Source organism: Condylura cristata, unplaced genomic scaffold (genome assembly GCF_000260355.1).
Source record: "Condylura cristata isolate star-nosed mole 26May11 unplaced genomic scaffold, ConCri1.0 scaffold00035, whole genome shotgun sequence".
Lineage (NCBI taxonomy): Eukaryota > Metazoa > Chordata > Mammalia > Eulipotyphla > Talpidae > Condylura > Condylura cristata.
In genome coordinates this window covers 9,678,406-9,696,529 of record NW_004567136.1, presented here as the reverse complement: position 1 = coordinate 9,696,529, position 18,124 = coordinate 9,678,406, and the positions used below count along the sequence as shown (strand labels likewise).

The 18,124-nt window shown below is 41.3% G+C and overlaps 2 long non-coding RNA genes across 2 annotated transcripts in view; both read right to left on the bottom strand.

Moving 5' to 3' along the window:
- Nucleotides 1-67: 67 nt before the first annotated feature.
- Nucleotides 68-8,797, bottom strand: LOC105854383. The gene is made up of 3 exons (XR_001146060.1): nucleotides 8,621-8,797; nucleotides 6,836-6,953; nucleotides 68-117 (listed from the first exon to the last, which is right to left on the bottom strand). It is a non-coding gene; the product is annotated as an uncharacterized LOC105854383 (long non-coding RNA).
- Nucleotides 8,798-12,236: 3,439 nt separating this feature from the next.
- Nucleotides 12,237-18,124, bottom strand: part of LOC105854381 — a 72,185-nt gene continuing 66,297 nt past the window's right edge. The window contains exon 5 of the long non-coding RNA XR_001146058.1: nucleotides 12,237-13,408. This is a non-coding gene — a long non-coding RNA (uncharacterized LOC105854381). The remainder of the gene's footprint in view (nucleotides 13,409-18,124) is intronic.

Below are 18,124 nucleotides of genomic sequence, written 5' to 3'. Positions count from 1 at the left end.
CAAAAAGTTTCACTAAACATTTTATTCTTGCACTCGAAGCAGAATTTTGACCAATGGCCGCCCTTACCTGCAAAGGCAGCTGGGAGATACAGTCCATATAAGCGAATCCACAACCACCTTAAAACAAAAGAAAATTAGAGAGTCAAGGACCCTGTTGAAACCTGGCCATATGTTTATCTTATAAAAAACTGCCTAAGATGTTGACTGTCTACTTAGACATGTTACTTACAAAGCAAAGTGTTTTTTTTTAAAAGATTTATTTATTCGTACAGAACTGGGGTACAGGCCAGAGATGCGGAGGGTGAGGGGATTCACCAGAGACAGAGTGGGGAGCAGAACAGGCAGATCGACGAAGTACACTGCTGAGGGGAGCAGTGGGCGGGTCAGGAGAGGTCTGCCTCGCCATGTGGTCGCCTCCAGGGCAGGCGGGAATCGAACTCATGCGGAGGTGGCTTTAGTTTCTCAGTGCAGTGCTTTAACCCGCTGCGCCACCAGGGAGGGCCGCAAAGTGTTTTTTATGACATTACTGAGATATGCTTTGTAGACCATAAAGTCAGCGGTTTGTAGTATATTCACAGAATTGGGCACCCATCATCCCGTCCAATGTTAGATATTTCAACAGTCCTAAAAGAAACCCCTCAGAGCCTCTCCCCTCTCTTCCCTGCCTCATTCCCTGTCAACCACTACTTAGTCCTGTCTCTATGAATTTGCTAGCTTAGATATTTCCTAGAAATGGAATCGCAGAAGATGTAGCATTTTGCATCTGGCTTCTTTCATGTGTGTATTTGCAGGGTTCATCTTTTCTATGGCACATCTTAATACTTCCTTCCTTTTTATGACCAAATAATATCCTTTATGTGGATATACCACATTTGTTCATCCAATCATCAGTTAATGGGCACCTGGGTTGATTTCACTTTTCAGTTATTTAGGAAACACTGCTAAGAACATTCCCGAAGAAGTTTTTGTGTCCACATATGTTTTCAATTCTCCTGGGCCTATCCTTAAGTGGAATTGCTCAGTCATATTATAACTCTGTGTTTAACATTTTGAGAAACTGCCAAACTCTTTCTAAATCGCTGCACTATTTTACAATCTCACTAACAATGTATGAGGGTTCCAATTTCTCTACAGTCTCATCAACACTTGTCAATGTCTTAAAAAAAAATCCTGGTGGATGTGAAGAAAAATCTCATTGTGATTTGGATTTGCATTTCCCTGGGCTAGTGAATGATACTGATGATCTTTTCGCCTGTTTATGGCTACCTGTAAATCTTTAAAGAATCTTTTTTAGAGAAATGTTTATTCAAATATTTTGTCCATTTTGATTGATTTTTTTTTCAGTCATAAGAATACTTTGTATACTCTGGAAAATAAGACCCTATACATGATTTGAAGATAATGCTCTCCCATTCTGTGGGTTGTGTTTTCACTTTGGGCATGATATTTTTGTAGGACATTTTTCTAATAAGTCTCAGTTTATATAATTTTGTCCCTTTTGTTGCTTCAATTTTGGGTATCATATCTGCAAAACTACTGCTTAATTCACTTTTGTAGTTGTATCTCTTACATTTAAGTGCCCAGTCCATTTTGAGTAAGGTGGGGTTCAATTTTATCCCTTTGCAGATCCCAATACTATTTTTTGAAGTTATTCTTCCCTCCATTAAATTGTCTTGGCATCTTTATCAAAAATAAATGGACTGAATAGCTGATGACTTATTTCTGGATACTTAATTCTATTCCATTGTTCTATTTGCCTATCTTATGCTAGAACCATAACTATTGTACTTTACCAACAGTTTCAAATATAGAACTGTGAGTCCTGCAACTTTGATTTCGTGGGGTTTTTTCACAAGATTATTTAGTTATTCTGGATCCCTGGAATGACCATTTCAACTTTAGGACCATCTCATCAATTACTGGGAGGAGAAAAGGCAGCTCTACCTTTTAATGGGCTGTCAATGAATCTACAAAACTATTTGGGAAGTATTACTATCTGAACAATATTGTCTCCCAATCTGAATATGGGATGTCATTCCAATTACTAAGTCTTCTTAATATTTTTCAGTGATGTTAGGTAGTTTTTAGTATAGAAAACTTGCACTTCTTTTGTTAAATATATTTCTAAAAATGTACCTTTATAATACTACATAAAATTGTTTCCATAATTTGATTTCCAACTTATTCACTGCTAATGTACAGACACACAATTTGAGTTTTATATATTGGTCTTGTATTTTGCAATCTCACTAAACTCACCTACTAGTTCTAAGGCTTTTTAGCAAATTTCTTGGGATTTTCTATAAATAAATGTAGAAATATATTTGTCTTCCTTACCAGACTGATGCCCTCTATTTCTTTTCCCTTCCCAATTTCCATGGCTAGAATCTCCAGGAAACTGCAGGACAGAAGAGGCACAAGGATATACTTGTCTTGTTTTGACATAGGGGAAAATATTCAACCTTTTACCGTTAAGTCTGCCGCTGGCTGTGGGTTAGTCACGGGTAGGCTGTACATCTGGAGGAGGGTTCTCTGCTATTCCTAGTTTGTTCAGTGTTTTTATCATGTTTTAAAAGATTTTTCTGTGTCCATTGAGGTGATTATATGGTTATTGTTCTTTAATCTACTAATACAGTATATCATATAGGTTAATTATCATATGTTAGACAAATCCAGCATTCCTCAGATATAACCCACTAGATTAGGGTAAATGATCATTTTTATACACTGTTGAACTTGATTTGTTAGTATTTTCTTAAAAATATTTGGAGCTATTCAGAAAGCAAAGTATTTTTCTGTGATCGCATTGTCCAGTTTTGATATCAACGCAATGCAGGGTAACCTAACCTTGTTGAATACATTATTTACTAAATATTTAAGCAAGACTTGATTAGGGAAGTCATCTTGATCTTGTCTTTGTTTTGTAGAGTTATTTTTAAAATTATTATTATATATATTCATGATCCGATCTCTTTATTTTGTGAGCTAGTGAGCTAGATAAATATTTTATCTTTCCTGAAGTCAGTTTCAGTTTTGTATATTTCTAATATATTATCTAGTATCATGCAATTGGTCATATTATTCCCTTACAATCTGTTTTTAATTTAGGAGGTTGGTAGTGGTGTCCTTTTATTCCTAATTTTAATTATTTCAATTTTCTCTTTTTCGTTCTATCAACCTTGTTAAAGATTTGTCCATTTTGTTGATCTTTACAAATAACCAAGTAATAGGCACCCCAACTCTTTTTTGGTTACTGTTTGCCTGGGAAATGTTTTCCCACACATTTATTTTCAACTTGGAACTAAAATGTGTCTCTTAAAAAAAAAAAAATCAGGCTCCCAGGATGAATGTTGAACACAAGCCTGGGAGGCATTTCAGTCAATGTAATAGCTCCTCGGTTCATTTTTGTGGTTATTACTGGCAGTGTGTCTCTCACACCCCCTAAGCATGTGTTGTATGTCCAAATAAATGTGTTTCCCACCAAAAAAAAAAGTTTTCTTATAAACAGCATATAGTTTGATCATGTTTTTTATCCATTTTGCTATTCTCTGATTAGCTGTGGTTAGTCCATTTATATTATTACTAATAAAATAGGATTTAGGTTGCTTTTTTTTTCTATAGCAGGTCATTTTAGCATTGTTTTTCATTTTCTTTATGATTGCAGTGGGTATTATGATCAACATCCTAATTTATAACAGTTCAGTTTGGATTAATGCCTACTTAGCTTCAACAATATATCAAAACTTTGCTCCAATACACCTCTACTCACTTCCCCTCCTCTGGTCAATAACTGCCATACAACTTAGATGTTTACACATTCTACAACTCATCAACACAGCAAATAATTATAAGTCAAAACATACTTATACTCTCTGTTACATATATCTGTGTGGTTATGTTTACCAGTAATTGTCCAGCATCACTGCATGTCAGCCTGAAAAACTCCTTTTAGTATTTCTTGTAGGGCAGGGAATATTTTTATTATGTACCTACGTGAGATCACTTGTAACTGGTCTCACATAGTGTCTGTTGAGATTCTTGTATGTAAAGATTAATTTTTCCCATTAAAATTGGAAAGATATCAGACATATTTCTTCAAATATTCTTTCAGCCCCTTTCTTTTCTTCTTCTGTGACTTCCGGTCTGTTATGACAGTACTGTGGATAGTTAGTATCCCATAGGTCTCTGATGCTCACTGCACTTTTATCTCAGATTGGAGAATCGCCAGTGTCACTCATTCTTTCCTCTATCATTTCAAATCTGTTCCTGGGTTCCTTTAGGGAGTTTTTGTACTTTTGGACTTAAGAATTCTACTTAATTCATTTCCATAATATCTGTCACTATTGATATGCTTACTTGATGAAACATTATGCTCACACTTTCCTTGATTATTTAAATATGATTTTCTCTAGTTCTTCTCAAATCTTTGTCTAATAAGTCCAATAATGCAATACATTAGGACGGTTCCTCTTCACCACTTTTTCCTAACTGTGGGACATTCTTCCCGTTCTTTTTAAAAACTGCCCAGTTTTTAAAATTATATGATATTGTACTTGAGAAAGAATCTACCACCACTACCTAGAGGTTGTTAGTGGTAGTGTTTTTGTTGTTATTGTTGTTTTGTTTTTTTGCTGTTGCTGTTATGGATTATTTGTCTAATCAATTTCTTGAAAGCTAATTATGCAGTCTGTAGTTCTTATCTTGTATAGCTACTGATGTTCCCATTTAGATACATAGAACCTAGATTACTTGAATGCTTAGACAAACACTCCGTTCTATCATTTTGCATTAAAAAAAATCATGCAGTATTTTGCAAGAAGCTCTGAAGGACGGGAAGGATCTTTCAACGCAGCTAAGGACTCCACCTGAGTCTTCACTTTCTGCTTACACAGATTCACAGTCATTTACCAATAGGAGAGAAGAGACTTCTTTGGTCTTCCCTGGACATGTACATACCTTGTACTTTCATATGGGCTCTAGGTTTCCAGGAATATATTAGAAATCTCATTGCCCATTTTTTTTCTTTTTAATGTCTCTTGGTAACCCCAACTGTTATCAGCCACCCAGACAGCTAATATGTTAACTCAGTTTAGATGCTATTAAAATGATGCCACTAATTGTTGTTAATAAAAACCCAGGAAAACCTATTTGTATAGTATGATCATCTAAGTCAGGTCAGATAAAGGCATACTTTCTGGGAATAAGCCCTTTGAGGAACTTCAAACCATTCTTCCTCCTTCACTGGCTTTCTGGCTACTTGTTTACACAGCTAACATAGTTATGAAAAGTTTGTATTTCAAAAATACTACAAAATAGGAAGGTGGGATGGGACTAGCATGAGTGAATATGCCACAATGCTTGCTATTCTTATCATTGTTTAGCTATTTCATGCTCGATTAAGAGACTTTCAGATTACTGGAGAACACTGGATAATTTCTAGGATAATTTGGATAGTTCTGGAAAATGTAGATTTCGAGATTCTTGCCAATGTTCTAAAAGTAAATTATTTATGTCCTCACTTCATCATTCCATAGTTGCTTGGTTACAAGTTTCTAGTTTAATTTAAATAAATTGATAATCTTTAAAAATGAGCTAGGTTCAAATACAATTATGGCAAATGGTAGTCCAAAATTGGTAGGCAAATTCAGAAAAATCACTTAAAGTTATACTGCTTATTAGGAAACCAACACGGAGCCTCCAAATATTTTAATTTTAGAAGAAATGTAGGGATTTCATAATACAGGCAAGTACCTTTGTTAGTTGTTATGGGAAAATCTAAAGACATAGCATGCAAGGTCTGCTCTGAAAATACCTAAGACATATGCATAGACCAGAGCTAAATAATAAGACAAAGATAGATGACTCCCATTTATCCATAGGCAACATTAGCCCAGAGATAAAGAGGATCCTGGTAAAGTCAGTATATATTTTTTTCTTTGTCTATTTCCTCATTGTGGTTTGCAAAAATTCCAAATCTCACCTCTGTAGTCCTTCATATCTCCCTCCCCCCAAGAAATGCTGGATTCTTTAGCAGGTATCCTTCCTTTTGAAGACCACTTAACTCAGAAACTGTCAGGTCTAAAATGCATCAAGAATAACATCCAAACTACTCAGATTTAGTGGGGATTTAATGGGTCACATAGGAAAAGTCTGGGTTCCATGGGGGGAAAAGGGGTCTATTTTAATCTCCTCTCCAAGCATAAAGTGGGTTTCCCCCCACAAGCGTACTTTAAATTCATTCTTTCTCCGGCTGGTAAGGGCTTTGAATTGAGGCAGTATAAGATTTTATCCCAACTCTATACGTACTCGCCCCAAGAGTTTGGGCAATATTCATCACTTTATGTCTGACCTATAAAATAGGAATTATAATGCCTAACACTTGGATTGTGAGAATAAAATAAGATAAAATATTGACATTGTCTGGCCTACAGAAAACACTCCATAAATGTTTATCCATGTTCTCAAAGCCAAATCCCATTTTGGAACATCTCCAGCAGGGACAAGCTCCATCCTGATGGCGCCACAGCTGTGTGAAGACCATTCTTTCACATTATTCTTAACTTAATTCCAATGTCACCTTCTTAGGGAGGCCTTCTGCATCTTTCTATCAAAAAGAAACTCCCCCTTAGTCTATCTATTTCTCATTACATGGGCAGCCAAGCCTCCCAGTTGACCTGGAACTGAGGTCTTTCCTGGTACACACTATTTTCTGTGGAAAACTGAGACAGTCCCAGCCAAACCTAGAAAGGTTGGTGACCTTGCCAGTCACACAGTAGGGTGTTTCTCATAGCCTTGCTACTAGGTGATATTATTCGCTGGTTGGTTTTCTCTTTACCTCCATACTGCAATGGAAGCTTCTGGCAGACAGGACAGCGATTTTTTTCTGCATGGCTCATGGTTGAATTCAGATGCCCAAATTACTGCTTGGCACACAGTAGGTCCTGAGAAGCTACCTGTTGAAAGGTGTTGGGAGTTGTTAATGAAGTAATTGACTCATTTTATTAAGTGTTCACCTGTCTGTTTGCCAAGTTTGGCAGCACAATGCTTAAGGAAACAACGTTTTGCGTGATCCCACAATCCAATTTTAAAAAGCATCTTGTATTGTTATGATGTCTGAGTTGTAGGGACTTGAACTTCAGTGGCAGTGAGAACTTCAGACAGCTGTGTTCCTTTGCTGCTGATCCCAAACAATAGAATTAAAAAGGATTCACTGAAATGTAGACGTTTCTACCATTTACCCTGGAATGCTGGCCTGCCCAACATACCCCAGTCTGTAAATACAAGATTAGTGTCTGAGAAGGGAAAGCTCTCTCGCTATAAAAACTGCATTCAGAATGAAAGCTCCTCCTCTTTTGAGCTTCTAGAAGCAACAGCATTACTTAAGGCTCATAATTGCCTTAAATGTTCCACAAGATGATAAGAGCAACAAATGTTAACACACAATGGGAGACCACTTCTTTGGACTCTAAAACGAGCCAGATAAAGATGATGCCCTTTCCCCCACTATCAGTTTACTATATAAATGAGAAGACATAAAGTAGTTTTAGATTTAATTAAAGTAATTGACTGAATAGCATTTTGTAGCTGTGATTGTCATTAACATTCTTGACCTCTCTGTCACATAGATGTGCCAGAGAATTTTTCCAATGGATATTTATTATGAATATTATCATCAATAAGCACCATCAACATATTAAAATTAATTTTAACTTCTTTATGGAAGACTGGAAGTGCAACCAGCTGCTGAAAAGCAGCCGTTCTAAATCATTTTTTATCGATTCAACATGGCCAGACCTCGCGTACACTAATAGGGAATTTTATGTGTGTGTAGACAAGTTTCTATATATATAAAATATTTAATTTTATTTTATATCTAACTCTGGTTTCATTAATCACAGCACCGTATTTCCCTGAGCCCTAGGATTCACTTGCTATTTTGAGACTGACCCAGCAGTCCTGCCTCTGATGGTTTCACCGTCCATGTTCCTATTCAGCAACACACGGACATTTGGTCTTATTTTGACTGCCTGCAAAGAGCTTAATAAAAGACAGGCTTTGGGGCATCAAAAGAACTTAGCCCACAGGTGTTCTGAACTGGGCCAACTTGTATGTAAAACAAACAATTAAGCTCTGGAATTTGAGACTCCAAATTGTATCACTTGAGCACCTGTCCCGAAGGAAGGAAAACTCCTTTCATTACATTACTGGCGGGCATGCCCACTCGGGCTGTGTAGGGTTACAGCAGCTCCTACTCGGCGCTACCTGAGATGTTGCTGTTCCTGTGAACATCGCCAAGGCTTCCAGTTGGAGTCTTTAGAGACTCGCTTCCGTCTCTCTGGCTCTGTGGGCCAGTCACGGCTCCCCGAATCTCTTTCGAAGGGCACCGCTTACTGAGCACCATACTACCAACCAATACGTAGATTTTAAATGCAGCATTACTTTAAATCCCTCCTAACAACACTACACGGCTTAGAAAGTCTGAGTGATGTGGCCAAGGTCACATAAGTTTAAGTGCTGGAATCAGGATTCAAAGCCAGGCTGCCAGGACTCCAGGGGCCCTCTGACACCTTGCTATTTCCTGTAGTCTCGGGGTTCTTACACCTCTGGGGTGCCCTCTAACCTTCCTATTGGCTCCTACTGCAGGTCTTACTCCTCCAGTGTCCTGGGGCTTCAATCTCAGTCCTTTCTTCCTTTCTCACGCTCAGTCGTTTCCTACTAGACTCCATCACCACAGCAGACACCAACTCAAAAACCTCTTCATCCTTCTCTCTTGCAGTCCAGGTCTGGCAATTCAACTTGCTGGCCCCATCCTGCTGGAGAGAGGGGGCGTCAAGGGCCGTTCTTCAGAACTCACCTAGTGTGCAAAACTGTGCTCTTTCTCTAGGTTGTCAAGCTGGTGAGGACAGCTGGCTAAAGAATGCCACCCCTTCATGGTGGGTTTCTGGGCTCCACATTCTTCCTCCTCCACCTTCCTTGTTTCCGCTCACATCAGCCTCCCAAGCCCTGTCCTCTTGTCCCATCAGTCCCAACAGCAGAATCTAGAAATTCTGGGCAGATTTACTTCTTAGGGGCTGTTGTCTGGAGCAGTCACAACTGGGGAGACAAGGGGGTGGTGGTGTTGCAGACATTCATCAGGTCGATGCAAAGGGGACTGTGACCAGGGAAACAACAACAGTCCAAATGGCAGTCCCAGATGCCACCAGTGCCCAGGCTGAGACACCCTGGTCGAGTCCACCCTCTCTTGCCCATGCTTCTCTCATGCCCCACGATCACCTCTTCATGCCACGGACCTTGGCACCCCTCCTCTATTGCACATCACCAAGAGGGGCCCCTTAAAAACACCATTGCGGTTCTCTTCACAAAACCCACCCACCCTTCCTACTTCCTTTTCAGACAGAAATGCACACATGCAGATTTGGCCTGAAAATCTGGTGTGTCTCCTTCCCTGGCTTCAAGCCAGTCTTTCCCTTTATCTCAGCAGATGAGGGGACTTGGTCCTTTTCCCACTCAGAGGTTCTTCACCCCAGCACGTCGCCCATTTCCTCAGCTCGGATGCCATCTTCACAAGGAGGCCTCTCCTGCCCAGGCCCACGCCCAGCCCTGCTTCCTGCTTTGCCTTCCCCACAGATATATTCCTTAGTTTGCTTGCTTGCTGTCTGTCTTCTCCAGCTGAAGACTGCTATAACAGGGACGCCTGTTTTATGTTCATCATCATTTGACAACTGCCTGAAACTGTGCCCATGCTTAGCACATGTGCAACAAAAATCAGTGAATGAACAGGCCTGCAATCTACATGCACATATATCACTCTTTTTCTTAACTCACAGGTTTATTATGTAGAATATAAAAGAGCCCCTGACATTTCAGTTTGTTGAACCATCATATGACAGCAACAATGTCAAGAGTCAGGTGAACCCCAACCTCGATCCACTAGAGAGCTGATAGAGCCACACCCTGACTTTCAGAGCACGTGCCCAGTGGCCAGACCATCCACACCAGGCGGGCAGGTCTGCCACCACAGGAGCCGAGTGTCTCTGCACAGCCAGCCCAGCATTCACTCTGAGCCAGAGACCTGATGCACTGGATGAGGTGCTTAATTGCCAGTAAAATCTGGGGGCTCTAGAAAATCCAGGGAATAAAATCCCCAAATCCATGCTTCTCTACAGGTAGACCATTGCCATGCACACATCTCATGCACCTTTCTCTGCCTTCACAAAGATTAAAAAACAGAATCTTTGGATGCTGAACTGCCAGGATAGTAAGAAATGCTGAGGTCCTGGGAGATCGCACATGCCCACTCTGTCTCTGGTCAATCCTCTCACCTCCGGTACCTCTGGCCTGCACCCCAGTTCTTATATACGTAAATAAATAAAAATAAATCTTACAAACAAACAAAATAGAGATTATATAGTAGTAATAAGTGATAATAAATAATAGTAATAATAACAATGCCAGTAGCATCTGAATTGAGTACTTACAGTATGTCAGATTCTCTACGTAGTATCATTAAATTTTCATGGACACCTCCAACAGGTAGGCAATTAATTATTCCTATTTTATAAAAGAGAAAACTGAGGCTTCCTGGGCTTGGGTAACTTGCTCAGCATCGTGAAGCTGGTTAGCTGAAATGTGATCAAAATAACTGTTTTATTGCAGACTTCATATTCAATTCTGCCTTTCAGAACACAAAACAAAGATCATCAATCCCTTCAAGAGATATAAGCTAATTTCGGAACTGTAAGTGGGAAAGTGTAACAATGTGAACAAATAATAAAGAGAACAATCTGAGGCTGTAAACACACCAAATGGCCCCATTAGAAAGTGCTTTAAAAATTAGGAGAAAATCTGGTCGTCCCTGGTGGCACAGCAGGTTAAAGCATGGCACTAAGAAGCTAAAGCCACTTCAGCAGGAGTTCGATCCCACCCCGGAGGTGACCACATGGTGTGGCAGACCTCTCCTGACCCGCCCGCTGCTCCCCTCAGCAGTGTATTTCGTGGATCTGCCTGTTCTGTTCCCCACTCTGTCTCTGGTGAAGCCTCTCGCCGCCCCTGAGCCTCTGGCCTGTACCCCAGTTCTGTGTGCATAAATAAATAAATCTCTAAAAAATATATAAGTTAGGAGAAAGTCAACATCAGTCCAAATCAGGACAATCAGGGTGGGCTTCATGAAGGAGGTGATATTTGTGGTGGATGAATATGAAAGGATAGTGAGGACAACAAAGATTTTCCCAAAAGAGGAAAGTGGCATCAGGAAAGCCACAACAGGAGAAATTCAAAAGGCTCAGGTTGGCCCAATAGAGAACCCTGGCAAAACTAAGGAAAGGTCAGCCAGAGTAGCTCTCAGCCAGTTGTCCATGGTTGGTATGTACAGAAAGGGATTTGACTTTGATTGTGTTTGGGAGGTACAAGAATAAACAAAGTTTGCCATACTGCTCAGAGACTTTAGTGAGGCCAACTCCATCATGAATCAAGACAGGAATGGCATTACGTGCTCGGTTTATTGTACCAATTTATTTCACTAGAGCACCCCTCCACACCTGCATTTTTTTTTTCCAGAACACCTGTTAACATCTCATCAAACTGGCATTTTGTGGAACTAGTATGGGAAGTAAACTAATGTTGCTCAGTGAAGGGGCTCTGTGTCAGGAGCTCTGGGAAGCCAGTGAGGGTTTTCAGATAGGGGTGCACCACAATGAAGCAGAGAGAAGTGTCAGTCCAGGACCAGCAGCAAGAGCCCCTGGTCAGCTCCCAAGATGACTCAAACGAAAAAACTGTCCACCAACCATTTCCATTTCTCCAGTTTCTCACATCACAACATCTCACCCGCAACTGGTCAATGAGCCTGTCAGGACCCCAATCTCCATGGACAGGGCTGGAGAAACTGCCCCTCCCCCCATGAGGATGCTGAGAACTACTAGACCCTAACTGACTGGTTCACTGGTTCCATAGTTGAAGAAAATTCAATGACTCCTGATCTCTCTTCACTATTAAAAATAAGATATGGGGCCCTCCCTGGTGGCGCAATGGGTGAGGACGCAGCACTGCAAGCTGGCCACAACCGCTTCAGTGTGAGTTCAATCCCCGCCCCACAGGTGACCCACATGGCGCAGCAGACCTCTCCTGACATGCCTGCAGCTCCCCTCAGTAGTGTAGTTTGTCCATCTGCCTGTCCTGCTCCCCACTCTATCTCTGGTGAAGCCTCTCGCTGCCCCTACACCTCTGGCCTGTACCCCAGCTCTGTGTGCATAAATAAATAAATATTTTTTAATTAATAAGATATATCCCCAGACTGACAAAGATCCTGTAGGACTTGATCCTTGCCCCCAGCCCCCACTCTTCACCTGCTCCCCTTTGTCACAGTCCTGGTGGGACAGCAGGTCCATTTCCTCCTTGGAGGCGTCATTTGACTGGAAGCATCTAGGGGATCAGAGGCATACCCCGTTTTTACATGTCTCAGAAATCTGCACGTGGGGAGTTCCATAAACATGGCTGTCCTCACTGGATGACAGCTTATCCCCTGGAACAGATGTGGCATGTTTGGGAACGTTTTCTAGCAGATTCAACCCAATTTCAGCCCAATCCCCAATATCGAGATTAACACATCACACACTAAACCCTTCTGAGTGCGTATATAATCCTTTCTGCCTGGCAATAGCTCACATGAACGCTCAAATTTCTGTGAGTCAGAGCCTCTAGCTGGCAAGAACCCCATGTTTTAGTTCTCAGCAGGCAGAAATCCCAGGACCGCCACCCCTGATTGCTCAGCCTTTGCCTGTGCTCAGATTTCCCCACCCAAGGGGACATCATGGACCACCTCCGCACCTTTAGCAGCTTTAGCACCTTGACTTACCTTTCTGACTACTAACCCCTGCTGAATATGAAACAGACTTAGTCCATTTCTACTCTGAATTCTTCATTTTCCCTGGCCAAAACTTCAGACTGAATTCAACGGGGAAGTCAGAGCAAATCCCTACTCCCACTGCAGTCTCTGGGGCACTGAGTCCCTTCTACTGAATGGCTTCTGTAGTGCTTTTGCAAAAGAATATTCAAACACCTTCCATGCCTCGAGTATCTCAACCTTCACACTTCACAATCTGGCTAGTGAGTTTCCAGTTTCGCCACCCTGAGTTCCAATATTATTTTGTTTTTTACTACTGTTTCCCATGACCCAAATTCTTTCTTGCCACTTTCTATTGTTTCTGGTGCTCTTTACTTCTTCCTTAGCGCAGGCAATTGGACGTTTCACACTGAGCAGGACTCTAAGGTGCTGACGTGAATGTGAAGGGGTGGGAGTGTCACAACGCTGGATATCTGATGCCATTCGTCAGTTCTGTTACTGCCTCTCTTGGTAGGACATGGCTGCAGAGACCAATGGACTCTTCAAGTCTCCTTTTGGAAGAGATTCTCCCTTATTAAGAAAATGGAAAAAGAAAAAAAAAAAAGAACAAATTCCAGATAAGCCCAAGGATAATGGCAGAGCTGACCTGACCACCATGCTGGTCCTTGATATACTGCCCAGGCCCAGGCCCTCTGGGTGGGAAAGCACTTCTCAGTAACTCTAAGCCAGCACTAGATAAGGCCCGAATGGGACGAGATTAGAGCAGGTCAACCAGCAGAACCATTCTTAGGCTTGGCTGATGGCACTTTGTCATGAAGACAGTCTAAAGTGAAGGACTCAGTCCGTCACCCTCTGCTTTTCCTCTATTTCCAGAAACACCCAGAATGTTCTCTGGGAGGCCCAGAGGTAGAAGTTCCTCTCATTTATATGCTGCCCCACAGTAGCCAGTCCACATGAGCACATAACTTTGGACTTTGCCCAGATAAGTTATATTTGATCTAGTGACCTAAAGGTGAATTGTAGGTTATATTTAATTATACTCGCATAAGTCAGCAACACAGCTTCCGGTTTCACTCCCAAATACCATGAAGCCCCTTAAGGGAGTCCACTGATTATACTGCAGAGGTTTGTATGAACCAAGTACGGTAAATAATTAGACTCCATTGTTAATTAATATTGGCGTGCCTTCTAGCACAATGGTATTTAAGAGTATGCTGGTGCTGGCATAACAGTAATGGGGAGAAGGAGTCTTGCTCTTAATGAGGTCAGAAAGCACCATGGAAGTCCTGTCAGAGAGACAGAAGCACCCTGCCTTTCTGGCTGTCTCACAGCCAAAGTTGCTAGGATGGTTAAAGGAAGTTTTCAATTTAGCAAATGCTCTCTTTGCCAAGGTGAATGTTGGTCTTTATGACCAAAAATAAATCCAGAGAAAATGAAGGCAGGTACTGTACATTTCTAGTTGGCATTATGGCAGAAGTTTTCTTAATACTGTAAGCTTTATGGGAATAATAACAATTAACTCAGATTTCATAATGGTACCATTTCAATTTCTGTTCATTAAGCTTCATAAAAACATAAACTCATGAAAAAGCCAGTTCAATTAAAGCATGAACTTTTCATTATTTTTAACACATTTTACCTATTTTTAATTGATGGAAGTGTTATGTAGTTTGCCAACCCAGGAATTTTTCACACTTCCTTAATTCAAGCCAGCTTGATTTTTGCAATTCAAATAGACAGGTTATTATTGGGTATTAACTGGAAATCAAATGAAATACTAGTAAAAGGTATTAAATAGATCACAATGCATACATTATTTCCTACCCAAACTTATTTTATACATTCAAAATAAATTTGCGGTTAACCCTCGCTTATCCTCAACAACGCCTCAATGATGAAGATATTAACTGGCATTCTACAAATAATATATCACAAATGAGGAATTTCAAGGTTTAAATAGTTGTGTAACCTATTCAAGGTCATCGAGCGAGTTGAAAGCCCAGAATCCTAACACATGCAATCTCACTGCTTGTAAAATCTGCTGCAAGTATTAAGATAATTACTCCTTGAGCAGGGATTGTGTCTTTCTCTCTTTTTTCATTCATCTGTTAACTTATTTACTTATTTTTTCTGTTTGCTTGTTTTTCCCATGCACTATTGCTGTGCTATCTATTAATCTCTCAGTACATATAGCTAATGAATAATCTATATTTGGCTTTATATTAAACAAGCTCTCTACAACCTGCATTTCTATATACGTCTCTGGTCGAGTAACACAGTGCTAATTAGGATGACCCCTAAGACGCTACTAGACAATAAAGGGTCTCCTGAAGCATCACTGAAGGATAAAAATAAACTCCTGGGTGTCTTCAGCCACAGATTTGTCTCCAGCTCTTGGCTGAGTTGATCATTTCTATTTATAGGTCTTATAGACACTTTGGTATAAAACATCCCAAATCAAATTAATTTTATCACCTTCTACCCAACATTTCTCTTCACTGTTTTTGCTTCTCAGCTAAAATCTAGAGAGCTGCTCTCAGATCTCTTCTCGGTCACCCCCAAATGGGCATAGCTTTTCCACTGCTATGAATATATCAATCTGGCCCCCTCCTTCCATCTCCACCACCTTTATTCTCAGATTTTAATTATCTGATTACAAGTGGCCTTGGCTTCAGTGTCTCACCCCCGACATTCTGCCTCCCGGTGCTCCCAGTTTCTGAAATAGAAACCACTCAATTACTGAAGAGGGCTGATGGCTGCCCCTAAACTCAAGCAGATTTTGCACTGGAAGAACACGGAATTCAGTGAACACTGGTCAAAGGGGAAGACAATCAGTGCAGGGCAAGCTCTTGGTTTACAATGCAGAGGAGTGTTCCAAAGGCTCTGATAAGCCCTGCAGATGTTGCCTAGGTAACTGGGCCCCAGCCAGTGCACCCCACATTTTGTTTGACTTTAAAAGAAAACTGTATTCCCCGAAAGTATCAATCAACATCTCCAGAAGGTGGTGTTCTTCTAGGCCTAGTGGCAGATCCATCAACTACAGCACCATCATGACACCCTCTAAGCAGCAACTTCCTACACTATTTACACCATGTTTAGTGACTTCCATGTGATAACTTAACCTTAGTTTGCCAAGAGAAACTTGAGGGTCCTTCAAAAATATAACGTGTTTTTTTTCCTACTTTTCAAGCTGAAGAACTCACACTAGTAACTTCAAGGCCTAGTTCTATTGCTTTCCCCTCTCTCAAGCCCTCTTCATCGCCCTTGTGTTTGTTCTAGATGCACCATCCTCCCAGTGAATACAGCACCTATGTGTTCAAGGATTCACCTCCCTACAGGAGAACTGGGTCGTGGGCCGTTCTACCTGGAGCGCCGAGCCCTATGCCCACCAATATCAGACACTCAACCGACACTGATGGAAGGCATATTTAATCGCATTGTATTCAAACCTGTCCAGCTAGCAGGTGTCAATATTTCTGTACTGTAACACTTATTGAGATAAGGACAGTGACTTTAAAGAGCATGCAACCCAGACCGCACTGTAGTGAGTTCAATGGAGTTTTTCCAAGGGAAGCCCTACATGTGACCCTGATTTGTCTTGCAAGGCAGCGCTTACTCAGCTAATTCATGTTGCACAATGGTTATTCCTCCCCTCTCTCAACTTGATGAGCATCTTCCCTCTGTACCTCACTAGGAGGGGACGGTCTTCCCCAGGAGAGGAAGAGATAGTATTTTTTAGCCGGAGATAGAGTGAATCAGTAGAGGCAGACACGTAGCGACTCTCCTCATCACCCAGAGCTTTAGGAAGTGAGAGGCTCTAAGAGTCTCAGGGAATCGCCCCGAATCACTAGCAGGTTAAGGGCCCCTGGAAAACAGCGTTGCTCTCCAGAGCTCAGAAGAAGCTAATTTGCAAAGAGTTGCATCAAATCCTGTTTAATGATGAGGGGGATCTGTGAATGATGTGGCCACTTCCCAGCTGGGCAACTACCTCACCTCCCCACCCCCCCACCCTCACCCATTTGCCTCCTTTAGGACAAGGATGAACGGGTCTCACCTTGCTTGGCCAGCAATCAACACAAGTGTGTTACATTTGACTGGCTTTCTCCTAAACTTAATAGTTCATAAAAATAAAAAGTAGGGTCACTTACATGACCTAAATAACCAACTTGAAAATCGGTCACTCAACCTATTTTGGACAAATGTACTTGTCCCTGTATTTCTCCAGATTAAATTAAAATTAAGACACAGTCCACAAAAGCCCCCCAAATTCAGCAAGTTGGTGATCGGGATCAGGCCTCACACTTTCATGCCGATGGATTCCATTTATTTCCCAAAGTTCAGCAGTTTGAGACCTGGAGATCTTTAAGGTGAGATCTGGACAAAACGTGCCATGCAGGGGCACGTTTGATGTCAAGGCAGAGGTACAGATCGTGGCTGGAATTTAACAAAACACCAAAACACCAATGCTCCTCTCATAAGGTGGAGACCTTTCAAATTATCCCCCTGTGATGCTGTGAGGGAGTAAAATGCATGAGGCAATTTACACAGCCCGGGCAGGGAAGGAGTCACTGCTGGCCCTGGGGACAGGACCATGGCACGCACAAAGGAGGCCCGGGTTGAGGGCAGCATCTCTTAGGCGCGCGGGTCCCACTAGCACCGCGGTTAATGAGGCCACTGGCTCACTTTTTTCCTTTCCAGAGATTATCATGATCAATTTGCATGATGATTATGGAAAATTAAAACACTATTCCCAAAGATCAAGTTAATAAAGGCCTTTGAGACTCAGCGCTTCCTGGAGGAGAAGGGTATATTTTTCTTTGAAAGGGGAGACGCACTGGCGAGGAGCTCTGGTTTCATTCAATGAATCCACAGTGGATTCCCACCCTCCCACCTTTTTTATTCATAGCATCTTCTGCCTTGATTAAACCCCGGAGAACTTCCCTCCCTTAAGAACATATAACGAATTTAATACAAATTCTAAGGGAAATAAAAGGAGCAGAGGGGACTAAAAGAAATCAGAATGAAAAAGAGAAAAGAATATGAATTTGTGGAATACTCTTGTGGTTCACAAGCCATTTGCTTCTCCTCCAGCCCAGTGAAACCCTACATTTTCTAGATTCAAAGTAAAAGTCACTTTTCCTTTGATGTCGCCAAGCCGTTCTGTCCAAAAGGAAGATGTCAACTCTACCCACCTTCCTCAGTAACAGTCATGAACTTAATCTTAGCTCTCAGCAAAGACAAGTGCCTCACATATGCAGACATTCTCTGCTTAGTTACTTCCATGTC